The sequence below is a fragment of the Hylobates moloch genome, unplaced genomic scaffold, assembly GCF_009828535.3.
Source record: "Hylobates moloch isolate HMO894 unplaced genomic scaffold, HMol_V3 SCAFFOLD_7, whole genome shotgun sequence".
Taxonomy (NCBI): domain Eukaryota; kingdom Metazoa; phylum Chordata; class Mammalia; order Primates; family Hylobatidae; genus Hylobates; species Hylobates moloch.
In genome coordinates, this window is record NW_026652282.1 from 73644669 (window position 1) to 73658633 (window position 13965).

The 13965-nt window shown below is 38.5% G+C and overlaps 1 non-coding gene across 1 annotated transcript; it reads right to left on the reverse strand.

The window, feature by feature from the left end:
- Positions 1-13130: 13130 nt before the first annotated feature.
- On the reverse strand, positions 13131-13315 carry LOC116812401 (U2 spliceosomal RNA). Its single transcript, XR_004370696.1, has one exon. It is a non-coding gene; the product is annotated as a U2 spliceosomal RNA (small nuclear RNA).
- Positions 13316-13965: the final 650 nt, after the last annotated feature.

The window sequence follows — 13965 nt, forward strand, 5'->3', positions numbered from 1 at the left end:
GCTGAATTGTTGCAGTCTTGTTTTCCTGGATGGTACTGATGCTAGTAGATGTTTTTTCAGTGTTTGGACATTGAGGAATTATTTCTTGTGGTCTTCACTGTCTGGGCTTACTTGTAGCCATCCTTCTTGGGAAGGCTTAACAGTTATTTGAAAGAACTTGGATGTTTTTATCTAAGCTGTTTCTGCTCTGGGGGCATTCCAAGCTAAGTGATGCTGTGGTTCTTGCAGACCCATAGAGATGCTGCCTTGATCATCTTGGAACAGATCAGGAAGAATTCTCTGAATTATTAAGCAGAGACTCTTGTTCTTTTCCCTTACTTTCTCCCAAACATACAGAGTCTCTGCCTCTGTTGTGAGCCCCCAAAGCTGGGGATGGAGTGACACAAGCACCCCTGTGCCCAACACCACTATGACTGTGCTAGGTCTTGCCCAAGGCCTGCTGTAACCACTCCCTGGCTACTGCCTATGTTTGCTGAAGGCCCTCGGACTCTATAATCAGCAGGTGGCAAAGCCATCCAAGCCTGTGTCGTTCCCTTCAGAGGTCCCCAGGACCCAGGTTAGTTCAGAAGTGCCATTTCAAAGTCAGGGTCTACAGTCAAAAACCCTAGTAGTGTACCTGGTATTCTATTGTATTGCAGCTGAGGTGGCATTCAAACCACAAGATGCAGTTCTTCCCACTCTTTCCTCCCGTTTCCAAAGACAGAGGAGCCTCACCCTGTATCCACTGCCACCTCTGATAAAGAGGAGTACTGACAGAGTACCACTGATGTTTTCTTAAGGCCCAAGGCCTCTTAAGTCAACTTGTGGTGACTGCCCGGCCTGGAGCTCACCCTTTAGGGAAGTGGGATGCCCTCTGTCCCAAGGAAAATCCAGAAATGCCATCTAAGAATAAAGCTGTAGAATCAGAGACCCCAAGAGACTATTCAGTACTTCCTGTGGCATTGTTGGTTCCTAAGATGCAAGGCAAATTTCCCTTTACTATTTTATCTGCTTCCCTCAAGCAAAAGTTTTGCCCCATAGCCACCATAGCTGGTAATGTGCTGAGTCTCACCTGATGCCAGCAAATCTCAGAGGCTCACCAAGATGTTTGATATAGTACCTGGATATAGCTACTGGTTATTCAGGGCGCAAGGGCTCTTCAGTTAGCCAGTGATAAATGCTGGCAGGACTGTGTTCTTTTTTCAAAGCAGTGGGTTCCTTTCTGCCCTGGGGTGTGTCTAGAAATGATACATCTGAGCTAGGGCCTGGAATAGGGACCTCTTGATTCTGACTGGTGCCCTATCCTGCTGTAGCTGAGCTGGTGTCCAAGATGCAAGACAAAGTCCTCCCCACTCTTCTCTCTGCTCTCCACATGCAGAAGGGAGGGATATCTTTTATAACCATGATCTGTGCAGCCTGAGATTAGGGGAGGGGTGATGTCAGTCCTTCCTTGGCTGCCCCAGCTGGTGTCTCAGTATGTCACAATATTCCCCAGTCCACTGTCTCTGGGTCTAGTTCAGCCCTAGGACTCACCTAAGGGTTGCAATCCTTATGGCCTAGACTGTCTTTCAAATTTTCTTAGACACTGATAACACTTTGGCCCTTGGTGGTGAGGTTTGCAGGGTCTCATGTTCAGACCACTAGGATTGGCAATTCTCCTCTTTCTAGGGCTGGTTTAAATGTCCCCTCTGTGGGTGGGCATCACTCTGAGGTGTTTTTTTGTTTTGTGTTTTTTATTTTTATTTTATTTTATTTTATTTTGCTGCAACAGGACAACATTCAGTTTAATTCCTCACAATTGCTGTGTAATCCCTCCCCCAGCACTGAGAGATGCTCTCTGCACCAAGCTACAGCTGCTTGGTGTAAGAGTGGGATGACATTGGTGATTCGGGACTGTTTTTCTCTCTGTTCAGTGCCTCATTCAGTGATATGAAGTTAAAACCAAGTACTGTGAGTGCTCACCTGAGTTTTGGTTCTTATTAAGGTGTTTTTTCAGTGTAAATAGTTAACTTGGTGTCCCTGCAGTGGGGACAATTGCTGGAGGTTTCTATTTTGCCATCTTGGTCCCAATCTCCTTAATTAATTTTAATTTAATTCCCCCTTCTGGCTTCTTAGCAATTTTTCTATACTTTTAGTGCCCCAAGGTGTTCTTTTTTTTTGTACAAGAAATACATCACACCATTATCACCAATTATATTCATCTTTTCCTCAACAAAATAAACATTTGTTTAGTGCCCACTCTGCCTCATACTCTTGATAACCTCTTGACATACAGTGAAACACAAGAGCAGCAGGTCCATTTTATTTCATAGAGCTTATATTCCAATAAAATAAACAAAAAATAAATGAGCAACAAATGAATAAATAGGATAAATGCTTTCCAGGTCTTTATCCCACGGTCTTGGCTATTAGTTCTTTGCTCCCTTGTGGTTATGAAAATTTCTCTATCAAGTGCTTTCTCTGCAGCCTGCATGAATTCTTCTCCCCCCAAAGAAGCTTTTCCTTTCTTTGTTACATGGCCTGGTGGCAAATTTTCCAAATGTTTTTGTTGCAAATATATATTTGTAAACATAAATTTCAAATTTAAGCTTTTTTAATGCATTTGAGCATAGGCTGTTAGAAGCAGCTAGGCCACATCTTGAATGCTTTGCTGCTTAGAAATTTCTTCTGCCTCATACCCTAGGTAATCAATCTCCAGTTCAAACTTCCACTGATCCCTAGGTGATGACCAGAATGTCGCCAAGCTCTTTGCTAAGGCAGACCTTTGCTCTAGTTTCCTATACGTTCCTCATTTCCATCTGAGACCCTGCCAGCCGAGAATTCACTGTCCATATCACTATCAACAGTTTGTTTCCAATCATGTAACCAGTCCTTAAGAAGTTCCAAACTTTATCTCATTTTCTTGTTTTCTCCTGAGGCCTCATAACTCTTCCAACTTCTGCCTGTTATCCAGTTCTAAAGCTCCTTCCACATTTTCAGGTATCTTTTGGTACTAGTTTTCTTTAGTAGGCCATGTTTACATTGCCATAAAGGAATACTTGAGACTGGGTAATTGAAAAGAAAAGAGATTTAATTGGCTCACGTTTTTTGCAGGCTGTACAGAAAGCATAGTGGAAGCATCTTCTCAGCTTCTGGGAAGGCCTAGACAGCTTTTACTCATAGTGGAAGGTAAAGCAGGAGCAGGCATGTCATATGGTGAAAACAGGATCAAGAGGGAGTTGGAGAGGAGGTGCCATATACTGTCAAACAACCAGATCTCAAGAGAACTTGCTATTGTGAGGACAGCACCAAGCCAGGATGGATCCCCACTCATGACCCCAACACCTCTTACCAGGCCCCACCTTTACACTGAGTATTATCGTTTAACGTGATTGGGCAGGCACATATATTCAAACTACATTATCTACCCAGTATTTCTAAGCCCCCAAATTAGAATAAGAAGTTTTTAGTTTTAATTCATCTCACAGACCACTTTGTCTCTGTTAATTCTACAGATCTAAGTAAAGACATAGAATTTCATATTTCAAATAATAGGTATCTTTCAGTCAGGATGGTTTTTCTTAAAGGAGTGAACATTCCTGTCCTTTGAAAAACAGCAAGACTCCTTTTATCTTCCTGTAACATTGTTTTCAATGGCTTGAAAATCTCTGTGGAATAAAAGTGGAAACGTGTTGTAGATAATGATTCATGAAAAGTGGATTTACTTATTCTTAATATGCTGTCATATTTTAAAATGTCACATATTTCAAAGTAGTTATTAAAATTTGTCATTATCTTTGTAAAAATATACTTAGCCCACTAACACTTGTTTCTCTATTACTTCAAGAACAACTTGTGCATTCATAGAAATATAAAATAGTAACCTTAGTGAGATTTATCTCATTCTGACTTGGCCATTGAGTAGCTTTGTACTATTTCCAGTTTTCCTTTCTTATGTAATGAGTCGTCAACATTCCTGAAATACTTTCATTATTATTGTTGTGGGTAGGAGGAGAAAATGTTCTAGGAGTGTTTTCATGATTAAAAGAAGAATTTTACATTCATTGAAATTATTTAACATATTAATTTTATGAGATTTTTATATATTTCTTTTCAGGACTTGATACATCAGCAATGTGAATGATCATATAAAATTAAGAGGGTTTGGAGGGCCCAACTGTTTAAAATTGTTTATGCATCTCTCCATCACCACCACCACACACAGAAATAACTTCATTAGGTAGTGAAGGCCTTTTGCCTTTGCTCATTTCCAATATATATGTAAATATCATTCAGAAGAATCTCAAATTCTGCCTATTATTATCTAATAACCTAGCAAGTCTCCTGCTCAATCATGAAGTAATCACTTGAGGAAGTGTTGTGTAACCAATATGATAAGTAATATGATGCATATGTAATAGAAACTAATATCTGAGGACTAAATTGACTAAAATGACTTCAGTTTTGAACAGAAATCCAACAGAATACTTTGGCTTGCAATAGATCCATAAAAGGATTTATGATTCTGTACTCGTGATAATTTTAAATTTGGTTTAAACGTTACATATTTTTTACTAATACAAATAACACAGATTTACAGTACACAATTTATTAAATATGGCAATATGCAGAAATATCTATATTTTGCTTTATTTCTACTCTAGTCTGAATATGTCCTCCATAATTCATATGTTGAAACTTAATCACCAATGTGGTAGTATTAATAGGTGGGTGCTTAAGTTACAAGGTGATTAAGTCATGTGGGTGGAGCCTTCATGCATGGGATTGGGGCCCTTATAAAAGGTTTTCAGAGAGTAGATTCTTTTTCCTTTTGCTCTTCCACCTTCTTCCCTTTGGGGACACAGCAAGAAGGTTCTCACAAGACATCAAATAACAGCTCCTTAATACTGGACTTCCCAGTCTCCAGAACTGAAAGAAATGAAGTTCTGTTATTTATAAATTCCTGAGTCTCAGGTATTTTGTTATAGAACACAAATGTACTAAGATAGTTCCCTTTTACATGTAACATACATCAGTATCTATACCCATACAGGTATCCATCACAATCTCAATTCATATTATGTGAATTTAAGAACTGAAAAGTTTTGGAGCATTCCTATATCCATGTTTATCTTTGAAAATCAACATCAGTTTACTAATTGAGGTCTGAAAGACATATACTTTCTGTTTATTTTATTTAAACGAACTTAATTATACACTAAATTTCCTATTTTTGTGGACCAATAGAAAATTAAACCTCAGGGCTGGGCATGATGGCTCACACCTGTTATCTCAGCATTTTGGGAGGCCAAGGTGAGAAGATCTTTTGAGGTCAGGAGTTTGAGACCAGACTGAAAAATATAACAAAACCCTGTCTCTAAAAATAAAAATGTCAAAAGTTAGCCATCTGTGGTGGCACAAACCCGTAGTCCGAATTATTCAGGTGCCTGAGGCAGGAGAATTGCTTTGGTTTAGAAGTTTGAGGTTGCAGTGAGCTATGATTGGGCCACTTGAATCCAGCCTGGATGACAGAGCAAGACCATGACTTTACGGTGGCCCCTTGTAACCACACTTTGGGAGGCCGGGGTGGAACGAGGTCAGGAATCAAACCATGGTGAAACCCTCTCTACTAAAAACAAAAATTAGGCGGGCGGTGGCGGGCCATCCCACTACTCTAGGGAGAGGCAGGAGAAGGCTGAACCGGAGAGTTGCAGACGGGAGTCCCCACCCACCCCTGGTGGAAAACCGATCTCAAAAAAAAAAAAATAAAAATAAAAATAAATCTCATTCTTCCCTGAGGATCTTTTACCAAGGTAGTATGTATGTGTCTGCAAAATCCACACATAGAGTTTTATGTTTTTGTAGTCATATCAAACAATCTTATATTTTATTAGTTTTATTTTTAGTGTTTTGCATAAAAATCACAACTCCCAAAAAGATAATATGCATTTGTATTTGGTGCAGGTCATATATAAAATATATCATTATATTAAATAATTATACTTTGTTCTATAATAGTTCTGGACACTGTTTTGTTTAATCTTTCTATATATCCTTGATCATCTTGTTTAATGGTACATTTTCAGAACTCTTGACACAACCATCATTAAATAGGTTTCTATATAAACATTTTCTTTGTTGTTATTCTATTCATGGTTTCCAGAAAACTTGGGAATTATATTTGCAAATTCTTAAATAAAATTAAATATTACTTAATTTGAAGTACATTATAATAATTATATTTAGGCAAGAATTGACATCATAATATGCAGTTTTCATTCAGGAACTCAGAAGGACTCTCAATTTTAATTTATTTTTTTAGTACTTACATATTTATAGTTAATTATATTATAAAATGTTCACATTTGCAATAAAATGTCAATGATATTTTTATAATTACAATTTCTAAATTATTTTATATACAAAATTGTATTTTTTGTATTTGTGCATAACTTTCTAATTAGACTCGTACTTCAAATAGATTTTGTCATCTCTCATATTATAAATATAACAATTAATCATCTCATGTTATTTTTGTCCATTTGGTTGATGTTGTTTGTAGGTTTCTGCTAGTGGTGTGGGGGATATTTCCCCTAATCCAGAATGATATTTCTTTGGCCCAACTTCAAACATGCAGGAAAATGAATGACAAAATAGAAAGAATCAAGTTCTCTAAATTAGTGCATAAACAAAGTGCATAATCAATATGAACATTACACTTCCACATGTTTGGATGACACTGTAACATTTTCAAGTGGTTGTATTAGGGCACAAATTTTTATCCCTATAAAAATATAATTATCTCGAGCCACTTGATTATCCCCAGTGACATAAATTACATTCTATGAGCAATTATATTTTTAATAAATATTAAAATTAATTATCAATATAGTGATCTGCTTCCAGCAGGTATGCTAATTCCTAGAATATTCAAGTATGCCAATTTTCCTGAATCTACTTTAGCAAAGTAGATTTTCTGAGAAAATCATACACAGATTTCCCAGTTTATGTAACTATTTTATAATACTATCATTAACAATCCTCTTGTTTACCTATAGCTTACTGTTTTCATCCCTGATATTGTAAATTGTTTCTCCATATAAAATTAACAAGATATTTAGCTGTTGTATTAGTCCATTTTCACACTGCTATAAAGAACTGCCCGAGACTTGGTAATTTATAAAGAAAAGGTGTTTAATTGATTCACAGTTCCAGAAGGCTGGAGAAGCCTCAGGTAACTTACAATCATGTTAGAAGGGGAAGCAAACACATCCTTCTTCACGTGGCAACAGGAAAAAAAAGTGCTGACCAAAAGAAGAAAAACCCTTCATAAAACCATTAGATCTTGTGAGAACTCACTCAGTATCACAAGAACAGCATGGAGGTAAGTGCCCCCGTGATTCAATTATCTGCCACTGACATGTGAAGATTGTGGGAACTACAATTCAAGATGAGATTTGAGTGGGGACACAGTCAAACCATATCATTCTGTCCTTGGCTCCTTCCAAGTCTTATGTCCTCACATTTCAAAACACAATCATGCCTTTCCAACAGTTCACTAACCCGAATGTCCAAGTCCAAAGTCTCATGTGAGACAAAACTATTTACTTCTGCTTTTGAGCCTGTAAAATCAAAAGCATGTTAGTTACTTCCTAGATAAAATAAGAATACAGGAATTGCGTAAATATACCCATTACAAATGGGAGAAAGTGGCCAAAGTGAAGGGTCTACAGGCCCCAATGCAAGTCCAAAATTCAGTGGGACGGGCAAATCTTAAAACTCCAAAATGATCTTTGACTCAATGTCTCACATCCAGGTCACGCTAAGGCAAGAGGTTGGCTCCAACAGCCTTGGGCAGCTCTGCCCCTGTGGTTTTGCAGGGCACATCTCCCCTCCCAGCTGCTTTCACAAGCTGGCATTGAGTGTCTTTGGCTTTTCCAGGCACACAGTGCAAGCTGTCAGTGTATCTACCATTCTGCAATCTAGAGGACGATGGCCATCTTCTCCAGTAGGTAGTGTCCCAGTGAGGACTCTATGTCGGGGCTCCAACCCCTACATTTTTCTTCCACACCACCCTAGCAGAGGGTCTCCATGAGGGCTCTGCTCCTGAAGAAAACTTCTGCGTAGATATCCAGGCATTTCGATACATTCTCTGAAATCGAGGTGGGGGTTCCCAAACCTTAATTCTTGTCTTCTGTGCACTCACAGGCCCAACACCAAGTGTAAACCACCAAGGCTTGAGGCTTGCACCCTCTGAAGCAACAGCCTGAGCTGTACCTTGGCCCCTTGTAGCCATGGCTGAGATGCAGGGCACCAAGTCCCAAAGCTTCACAAAGCAGCAAGGCCCTGGACCCAGCCCATGAAACCATTTTTTCCTTCTAGGCCTCCAGGCCTATGATTGGAGGGGCTGCCATGAAGGTCTCTTACATGTCTCAGAAGCATTTTCCCCATTGTCTCAGCAATTAACATTTGGCTTCTCATTACATAAGCAAGTTTTTGCAGCCAGATTGAATTTCTCCTCAGAAATGGGGTTTTCTTTTCTATTGCATTGTCAGGCTGCAAATTGTCTGAACTTTCATGCTCTACTTTCTCTTGAATGCTTTCCTGCTTATAAATTTCTTCCACAAGATACCCTAAGCCATCTTTCTCAAAGTCAAAATTCCATAAGACTGTAAGGCAGGGGCCAAATGCCACCAGTCTCTTTACGTAGCAGGAATGACCTTTACTCCAGTTCCCAACAAGTTTCTCATCTCCATCTGAGACCACCTCAGCCTGGACTTTATTGTCCATATCAGTATCATCATTTGGTCAAAGCCACTCAACAAGTCTACAGGAATTTCCAAACTTTCCCACATCTTTCTGTCTTCTAAGTCCTCCAAGTGTCTAGGAACTTCCAAACTTTCCCACATTTTTCTGTCTTCTAAGGTATCAAAACTATTCCAACCTCTGCCTGTTACCCAGTTTCAAAATCTCTTCCAAATTTTCAGGTATTTTTATAGCAGCACTCCACTTTCTGCGGTACCAATTTACTGTATTAGGTTGTTCTCCCACTGCCATAAAAAGTGTCTGAGACTGGGTAATTTATAAACAAAAGAGGTTTAATTGACTCACAGTTTCAGGGCTGGAGAGGCCTCAGGAAACTTACAATCATGGAGGCAGGAAGGAGAAATACTGAGCGAAAGTGGAAAAGCCCCTTATAAAACCATCAGATCTCATGTGAACTCACTCACTATCACAAGAACAGTGTGAAGGTAACCACCCTCATGATTCAATTACCTTCCCATAGGTCGCTCCTATGACAGTTGGGGATTATGGGAACTACAATTCAAGATGAGATTTGGGTGGGGAGACAGCCAAACCATGTCAGCTGTGTATTTGATTTTTTTCATAATATACTTTGGATTATTATAATCTGCATTTTGGCTTCTACTGTTATCTATTTTCTTATTTTGTTAGATATACTAATCATTTCTCGCATTACCTTTTACTGTATTTTACTGTTATAATCTGAGCTCTTGAATTTAATATTTTGTTATTTAGTTTTATACTTTGTTGACATACTGAAAATACATAAATCTGTGAATTTCCTTATGGGCAAAATTTTGATTTTGTCTTATGTGTTTTGATATTCACTGTTATGATTATTTTTTAAAGTAATGCATTTAAGCAAGTAATTTTGGAGATTGTTTTCAAATTTGTTGCTTATTTATTTAGTTTTGTTATTAGTTTTGAGATGTATTGTATTGTGTTTATTAAGTGTGCTTCATAACCTTTATTATTGTATTTTACTATAAGCTTGGTAAAAGGTAACTATTAGTATATAGCCTTTAAGTATATATATAAAATTTGTGGTTTGTGGGTAGGCTGTTTGAGTTTAATCTATATCACATACTATTCTAAGATAACCTTAGAAATATTATTTTTATAATTTTTCTGTAAAAAAAGTAATCTGAAATTTAAATTTTTATATAATTATAATTAGGCATTCAAATTTATAATTGTAACATAGATTATATTTGCTATCAACATTTTTGAAATAAATCAACCTTCATCTAATAAATTTAAATTCTAATATTTTAATATATTTATTATATATTGTAATTTTTGTAAGCTATCCAATGATCCACACATGTATTTATCTATCTATTTCAGCAAAAAAAGAGAGAAGACACAAGTAATGCTGGCATCTTTTATTGATCAAAGTCAATACTTCATAAAATCAATGTGTACCATTCATTAGTGTGTCTACGCATATCTGCAATTACATCTTTGTGTAGATATTTGTTGCTTTATTTTATATTCTGTTTGCTCAAAATATATAAGTGAATCATTTTTGCACCTAGAAAACATCTTAAAAACATAGTTGAGCATTCATTGTGAAACCTATAAGAATTAGAAGTTGGGGCATTGCAAAGTAGAAATGGACAAAAGAAAAAAAGAACAAACAAGCTGTCTCAAACATGAAATTTTACAAAGGGTAGAGAAAGTGTTGCTTGGGCATTTCATGATTGTATGGCTCTCATTTATGAACATCTTGATGCTTAGTATGCACTTCACAATTTAGAATTTGGTTACATTTGAGCCATGCTTGCATGTATTTTTATGAATTCTCCAGACATTGCATCTTGCGGAGTGGTATTTTTGCCAACATATTAACTTCCAACATCCAGTGCTGTTGTAATTATTTGTAATTTAGGATTGGTATACAGAACATTTACAATAAGGTTAACTATATATTAAACTAATTATTAAATAATACATATTTCAAATGTAAAACACATAACACCTTAATGTGGAAGCTGAAATTTCTTCTTTTGTAATTTCCTATCTAAATGAACTTCACCCCATGTATGATTTTAATGGAATGAGTTACCCTCTGGATTCACCTTTTCATTCCTACATTTGTTGGTGTTAAATTTAATCATTCTATAAAAGTTAACATTATTTTTATACGTATGTTTTGACCCCTGGGTTATCACAAAATATGATATTCACATTTTATAACTTTTTGCAAATCAAACACATACTTTCATTCCTTTTATAGAAGGTTATTTGCATTTTCTTTCTTCTTTTTTTGAGACAGGGCTTCACTCTTTTGCCTAGGCTGGACTACAGTGGCATGGTCTTGGCTCACTGCTACCTCCACCTCCCCAAGCAATCCTCCCACCTCAGCCTCCCAGGTAGCTGGGACTACAGGCATGCACAACCCACCACACCTGGATAATTTTTGTAGTCTTTTTGTAGAGACAAGGTTTTACTATATTGTTAAAGCTGGCCATGGACTCCTGGACTCAAGCAATTAACCTGCCTTGCCTCTCAAAGCACTGGGATTACAGACATGAGCCACTGTGCCCAGAAGTTTATTTCCATTTTCTTTTTTTTGAAATGGAGTTTCACTCTTGTTGCCCAGGCTGGAGTGCAATGGCACAATCTCGGCTCACTGCAACCTCCACCTTCTAGGTTCAAGTGATTCTTCTGCCTCAGCCTCCCGAGTAGCTGGGATTACAGGCATGTGCCACCACGCCCGACTAGTTTTGTACTTTTTTAGTAGAGATGGGGTTTCTCCATGTTGGTCAGGCTGGTCTCAACCTCCTAATCTCAGGTGATCTGCCTACCTTGGCCTCCCAAAGTGCTGGGATTACAGGTATGAGACACCGCCTCCAGTCTTATGTGCATTTTTCTTGTGTATTCTCTCATAGTGGTAAATCTCCTCAAGTTCATAAAAGTGTTCCTCCCTGTTGCAGGGCAGTAATTTGTAGTCTTCATTGATATATATATTTTTTCTAAAATAGTTCCTTGAGTATTGTTGTCTTGCATCTCTGCTGGTGATCCTCTCTGGCTAACTTGTCCCCTAATTTATTAGAGTAAGCTAAAATATAGTCATATTTAACTCAAAAGTGCAAAGTCCAAAGTCTCATCTGAGATAAGGCAAGTATCTTCCACCTGTGAGCATATAAAATAAAAAATAATTTAGTCACTTCCAAGATACAATGTTAGTACAGACATTGGGTAAACATTCCCATTCCAAAATGGAGAAATCAGACAAAAAGAGGGATTACAGGCCCCATGCATGTCCAAAGCCCAGCAGGACAGTCATTGAATCTTCAAGCTCCAAAAGAATCCCCTTTGACTCCATGTCCCACATCCAGGGCAACTCGGTGCAAGGGATGGGCTCCCAAAGGCTTGGGGAGCTCTGCCCCTGTCACTTTGCAGGGTTCAGCCCACATAGCTGCTCTCATGGGCTGGCATTGAGTGCCTGTGGCTTTTCCAGACACACAGTGAAAGCTGCTGGTAGATCTATCATTCTGGGGTCTGGAGGATGGAGGCCTTCCTCTTGCACTTCCACTAAGCAGTGCCCCAGTGAAGACTCTGTGTGGGGACTCCAACCTCACATTTTTCTTCTGCACTGCCCTAGTAGAGGTTCTCCATTAGGACTCTGCCCCTGCAGCAGGCTTCCTCCTAGACATCCAGGCTTTTCTATATATCATCTGAAATCTAGGCAGAGGCTCCTAAATCTCACCTCCTGCATTTGGTGCACCCACAGGCTTAACACCACCTGAAAGCTGCCAAGGCTTAGGGCTTGCACCCTCTGAAGCAGAAACCTGAGCTCTACTTGGGTGCCTTTTACCTATTGCTGGAGCTGGAGGAGCTGCAATGTAGTGAACAGTGGCCCGAGTATGTGCATTGCAGTGGGGCCTTGGGCCTGGTTCATGAAACCATTCTTCCCTCCTAGACCTCTGGGCCTGTGCTGGGAGGGGCTGCTGGCAAGGTCTCTGAAATGCCTTGAAGGCCTTCTTCCCATTGTCTTGGATATTAGCACTTGCCCTTTTTTTTGTTTTTAGTTATGCATATTTCTGCATGAATTTCTCCCCTGAAAATGGGCTTTTCTTTTCTACTACATAGCTAGGTTACAAATTTTCCAAATTTTTACACTCTGCTTCCCTTTTAAATATAAGTTTCAGTTTCAGAACATTTCTTTGCTCATGCTTATGTGCATAGGGTGTTAGAAGCAGCCAGGTCACATCTTGCTTTGACGCTTAGAAATTTCTTCTGCCATATACCCTAAATCAGCTCTCTAAACTTCAAAGTTCCACAAATCCCTAGGGCAGGCACACAATTTAACCAAGCTCTTTTCTAAAGCATAACAAAAGTGAACTCTGCATTAGTTTCCAATAAGTTCCTCATCTCCATCTGTAACCTCCTCTGCCAGGCCTTCACCATTTATATCACTACAAGCATTTTGGTCTTGATCATTCAACCAGTCTCTAGGAAGTTCCACAATTTCCCCTATTTTCCTGTCTTCATCTGATAAGAACAGATACTACACTTGATCTTAGCCAAAAGGCCGAGAAGCGATCCTGTCTTCATCTGAGCCCTCCAAACTCTTCCAACCTCTTCCCATTACCCAGTTTCAAAATTGCTTTCATATGTTCAGGTATCTTTTTAGAAATGCCTCACTCCTTGGTATCAATTTTCTATCAGTCCATTCTTGTACTGTTATAAAAAAATATCTGAACCCTGGTAATTTATAAAGAAAAGAGGTTTAGTTGGCTAAAGTTTCTGCAGGCTGTATAGGAAGCATGATGCTGGCATTCGTTTGGCTTCTGGAGAGGCCTTTACAGTCATCACAGAAGGCAAAGGGCAAGCAAGTATGTCTTATGTGGCTGGAGCAGTAGCAAGGGAGAAGAGAGTGGGGAGGAACTATGCACTTTCAAATGACCAGATCTCACGAGAACAGAATCAAGGGAGAAATCTGCCTCCACGATTTAATTACCTTCCCCTAGGCACCACCTCCAATATTTGGAAATACAATTCGACATGAGATTTGGGCAAGAACACAGATCCAAACCATATCAATGTCACTTGGCAATTTTGACAATTATTTGTTTTTTAATTAACCAGTTGAGTACCTTGGGACATGAATAAAATGGCATTGCTCTGAACTTGTAGGCATATGCTATCTATTAAGAATCAGTATAAAATGACAAACACAGATTTTTGCAACAT